The following is a 5,937-nucleotide window of genomic DNA, read 5'->3' on the forward strand; positions in this document are numbered from 1 at the left end:
TGGTATGAGGGTGCGATGTTGTCACATGTACGATGTCTCAAGTGAAGGTGTATGTCGGCTCTGAGAGCCTAAAGTGAATTCGTGGTGACTTGGAGTATACGAACGACGATGAGAATGGTCATTGTGTTTCATGGAATGATAATTCCGCAGGATGTTATCATCTTGGCGGTAAGAATGTGGAGCCAAATTCTAAGTGGGGGAGTTTTTATTTCCGCCCGAGGAAGCTCCGGTGGTATTATATATAGCGAAATGTAGGAGTGTACCGTACTAAGCCTTAATAGGTATTCGGAGTTCCTAGCGAGGAAGAGTGACGAGTTGTTGATGTCGACTCGAGATCGTTCATTACGGTTGTGAGTTACAATTCCGGAATGTTATGCTGGAAGATTGTGATGATGGGATCGAAGGAAGTGAAATTCTTCTTATGAAAGGTGGTCGTGTAGTACCATTGTGCGGTGTGAGACCAAATGTGAAGTTTGAGATCTCGGGGTGAGGAAAGGAAACTGTCGCTGCAAGTGCTTTCGTGATGCAAATTTGGGCTGGTGTGAAACTCGGATAGTACTGTTAAGGGAGTACGAGTATGATATAGTGGTGAATACTGTATTTTTCCTTATCGGGAAACATGGTTGTGGGAATTGTCAGTGGATTATTCCACTTTATGGACGATTATGAGGCGGAGAGTGTCGGTTCTGACTGTCTCCCGTAGAGACACGCGGATGTTGTTTGTTTGCGAGAGTGTGTACCCTAGTGATGTGACCCGTAGGTTGCATTAAAATGTCGAGACCATCCTTAGCGAACGGTCTAGGTAGGAAGGTTCACCCGTATTTGGTTACTATTTTTATGAGTCGTGTGGCGAATTGCGGAAATTTTGTGATGATGATTCGCCGTTGACGGGATTTTAGTATACAAGTAGCTTCTATGCTAGTACTAGGAAGCCGTATTGTATGGTTCAGAGGAGAAACCCTATGACGATGTGTTGATGTTTCGTCTAACTCGTGGTGTATTATTGTCGTCCTGGATTAATCCAGTGATGGATAGTCATGTGCGGATCGGTCGATGGGAAAGTGTTACTTCTAAGGTGTTTATTTTGGGGTTACCAAAATTTCTTCGTTGAAGGATGACCCGGATATGGAGTCGGGGGAAGTTTGGTTCTTGGTCTAGAGACATCTGGTGTTTTCGTATTTTTCCTCAGCAGGAATTCTGGACTTCGAGTGTATGAGATATCGCTTGTTGCGGCAGTGCACGCTAGTGATTATTAGCGTGTGACGAGATCTTCGGATTCGCAGAAGATGTATGGATGTCGGGCTTGGTTGTGTTTCGTAGGATCGTGAGGCGTGACGACGATGATTATCGGTGAATTGTTCTACTCAAAGGACGATTGTGAAGTGTATGGTACGAGTTTGGATACTCAGCGTACGAGCAACGGTTACGATTGTTTTGACTCGTGGGTTGATTACCCGATATGGTTGTATTATGATGCGTTAGTGTACGAAGCGAGAAATTCGAATGCGTGATTACTACTTGTGTGACTTCGAGTAGGAAGCGGAAACGTTCGAGGGAGAAGTGTTTGACTTCTAGCGTAGGTGCGGATCACGAGGACGTGATCCAATTTAAGTGGGGGAGAGTTGTAACACCCGTTTTTCAGTTACACGTTATTTTGGACGTCATTCGAATTACGAGGCTTGTAAGCGTATATTTGGATCCCAAATAAAGTTGAAGTTGATGTTCTAAACCCTTACCATTGGATAGTAAATCTCATTACGTTTCCAACGATATTTGATTCATCGAAAACGGAGTTACGGTCAAAAAGTTATGGCCAAAACAAGTTTGCTGAAGTTCGGATGAAACAGGCAAATGCCGCGGCGCGACCAGAATGGCCACGGCGCGACAAATGCCTATTTTGAAGGTCAGAAATCTTAAAAAAAGTGATCTAAAATCACCCTTTGTGCCACGGCGCGACAAATCTGCTCCGCGGCGCGACAATAGGCACGTTCTGGTACTTTTCAGCGTTTTAATGAGTTAAATGAAGGGCAAAGTTGGTATTTCACATATGGACGGGTCTTTGGCCATAAAACTGATCCCAATCTTATCTAAACCTCATTTCCTTCTCATTTCTTCCCTCCCACTCACACCCCAAACCCTAGAGAGAGAGTAAAGGGTTTAGAGAGAAAGCTCGAATCGGGGATGAAGAAGAGTGATTCGGGTTGGGTCTCAAGAGTTAAAGTTGTTCTCCTCGTTTACGGATACGTTGTGATAGTGATGGTAAGTTCTAACTCCGAAATTCATCTTTATGATTTGGTATTCAAGTTAGGGTTTTTAGCTTTTTAGTTGTAAAACCCATTTAGATGATGAAGTGGGTTTATGGAAACTAGTTATTTTTTATACATGGCGGGTTTTGGGTTGGTTGACGTTTTGACCATGATTAGGCTTTGGTTTTGGGTGTAATCACTTAGTTTAGTGATTTTGGACGCGTTGGAACCCTTTTGGGTGTATTTGAGTTGACTAATTTTGAAATGGGTCAAAATTAGGGTTTATGTGTTAAAGTGGGTTTCGAGTGATGAAATTATGAGTTTGGGTCTTGCGTGTGTTGGTTAAACGTTAGAACATTTGTGTTGACTTGGTTTTTGGGTGTAAACCCTAATTTAGGTCAAAACGGGTCAAATGGGTATTTCGGGACAAGTAAGCTCGATTCGTTGTCAAATTAAGTTTTAAGTCAAGTTTTGGTAAATCAAGTAGGTAAATACTTGATTTAAGTGTTAGTGGTTGTCTTGGAAATATAATCACTAGTCGTTAGTGATTTTGGGGCGTTTTATGACTTTGGTCAAAATGAGCAATTTGAATTGGGTCAAAATTTAGGATGACACTAATTTGGATTAATTGGATGTTAAACGCTTTTGTTGAGTGTTAAATGATGCTTTTCATGTAATTACTCGCGAGAAGTGATTTTAGGTTAAAATTTGGTGTTTTAGCAATAAAGTCAAACTTGGTCAACCATGGAATGGGTTTTGTGTAAAATACGAGCTAGTATGCGTTTAAAGGTTAAAATTGACATAATTGGGTATTTCGAGAACGCGGGAACTAGTCTCGTTAGTTTTGGACCTTCGAGTAGCGTTAAAAGTGCAAAAGGGTATATTTTACACTTGTTGTTCATTTGGGCGGGTCGAGAGTCCAAATGGGGTTGTATGTTGATTTTGTGTATACCTATATGCGTATTATAGGTAAAATCTTGCTCGGTTGCGTGTGGTGAAGATTTCGTGCATGGTTTGTAATGCTCGAGTTCACGAGGTGAGTGGAATGATTATACATGTGTGTATATGATAATGCTAAAAACGAACATATATTTCATAGCATTATTCCTCAAGAAAGACAAGCTTTTAGTTGCAATTGTTCTATTTACAAGTGATATTCGTTTAAATAATAAAAGGTGAAGACAAAAGACAGATTCGACGAATTGAAGACGCAAACGACCAAAAAGCTCAAAAGTACAAAAGACAATCAAAGAGGTTCCAATTATTGATAAGAAACGTCTCGAAATTACAAGAGTACAAGATTCAAAACGCAAAGTACAAGATATTAAATTGTACGCAAGGACGTTCGAAAATCCGGAACCGGGACCAGAGTCAACTCTCAACGCTCGACGCAACGGACTAAAAATTACAAGTTAATTATATATATAAATATAATATAATATATAATTAATTATATTAATTATATATATATTATATTTATAAAATAAATCGTCGGCAAACAAAGAGCCAAAAGCTGGTGAGCTGTATTTACAAACTCCGCGACTCGCGGAGTTTGAAGGCAAAATGGGCCGCGAGTCGCGGAGACCCAAAGTTTGAAACTCCCTATAAAGCCAACCTAATTCTGATCATTTTTCATAACCAATATATCCATCTCTCTATCTATATCGTAATATATATATATATAATTTATATTTTAATTTTAATTTTAATTTTAAATCCTAATAATAAGGGTATGTTAGCGAATGTTGTAAGGGTGTAAGTCGAAATTCTGTCCGTGTAACGCTACGCTATTTTTAATCATTGTAAGTTATGTTCAACCTTTTTACATTAATGTCTCGTAGCTAAGTTATTATTATGCTTATTTAATCCAAAGTAATCATGATGTTGGGCTAATTACTAAAAAAGGTTAATTGGGCTTTGTACCATAATTGGGGTTTGGACAAAAGAACGACACTTGTGGAAATTAGACTATGGGCTATTAATGGGTTTTATATTAACTAAACAATACCTTGTTAATTTAATATACAAACTTATAATTCGACGTATTTATATATAACCACATACGCTTGACTAGGTACGGTGGGCGGGATATCTATAAATACCAATAATTATTCATTTTACCGGACACGGAACTGGATTAATAGTTAATAGACTTGTTGAAACAGGGGTGAATTACATTCAAGGGTAATTGGTGTAATTGTTAACAAAGTAGTAAAACCTTGGTTTACACGCAGTCGATAACCTGGTGTATTCATTAAACAAAGTATTAAAACCTTGTTACAATTCGAATCCCCAATTAGTTGGAATATTTGACTTCGGGAATAAGAATAATTTGACGAAGGCTTTCGCTCTTTATATTTATGACTGATGGACTATTATGGACAAATCCGTATGGACATATTAAATAATCCAGGACAAAGGACAATTAACTCATGGGCATAAAACTAAAATCAACACGTCAACCATGATTACGGAAGTTTAAATAAGCATAATTCTTTTATTTCATATTTAATTTCCTTTATTTTATATTTAATTGCACTTCTAATTATCGCATTTTTATTGTTATTTTATTTAATTGCACTTTTAATTATCGTACTTTTTAATTATCGCAAGTTTATTTTATCGCATTTTTATTAATCGCAATTTCATTATCATTATTTACTTTACACTTTAAATTAAGTCATGTATTTATTTATTATTTTACATTTGGTTTTAACTGCGACTAAAGTTTTAAAATCGACAAACCGGTCATTAAACGGTAAAAACCCCCCTTTATAATAATAATATTACTTATATATATATATTTGTATTTTTATAAAAGTAAACTAATATAGCGTTAAGCTTTGTTTAAAAAGATTCCCTGTGGAACGAACCGGACTTACTAAAAACTACACTACTGTACGATTAGGTACACTGCCTATAAGTGTTGTAGCAAGGTTTAAGTATATCCATTCTCTAAATAAATAAATATCTTGTGTAAAATTGTATCGTATTTAATAGTATTTCCTGCTAAATTTAATAGTATTTTTATACCACTCTGCTAAAACATCCGTATATAATGTATCTATTTGTAGGGCGGGGGATGGGGCCGGGTATACGTGTCTATACCACCGAGAGTTAGTGATATATTTTGTTGTACACTAACGATGGACATTTCGTTGTCCAAATTGCCTAAGAGTTAGTGATATATTTCGTTGTACACTAACGATTGCTTGAACGGATATTTCGTTGTCCGTGTCGCCTAGGGGTTAGTGATATATGTCGTTGTACACTAACGGTTGTTACAAACACCGATGGGAAATTCGAAGTACCATTCCCTTGTGTTATTGGTTAACCATGGTTGTGTGTTGTAGTGTAGCATATTATATTATTCGAGTTATATATGCTATTGTTGTGCTAGCTCGTGGTCTTGAAGACTTAGCGTTATACTTTGCATTGGTGTGCTATATATATATTGCTAGCGTGTATGCGGTAATTGAGTAAGTGTTTGCAAGTAGGTATATTATATATGTATATGTATAATTATTGCATTCACTAAGCCTAGGCTTACCCCTCTCGTTGTTTACCTTTTTACAGGTATTGTGGTTGAAGCTAGCTAGTTTGTTAAGCTAGATGCTTAGGAGCGCTTGGGCTCGATGGGGTAGCTTTTGGATGTTTGGACGCGGATTGGGGATTTGGTAGTCCCCGGGAT

The sequence above is a fragment of the Rutidosis leptorrhynchoides genome, chromosome 10 (assembly GCF_046630445.1).
Source record: "Rutidosis leptorrhynchoides isolate AG116_Rl617_1_P2 chromosome 10, CSIRO_AGI_Rlap_v1, whole genome shotgun sequence".
Lineage (NCBI taxonomy): Eukaryota > Viridiplantae > Streptophyta > Magnoliopsida > Asterales > Asteraceae > Rutidosis > Rutidosis leptorrhynchoides.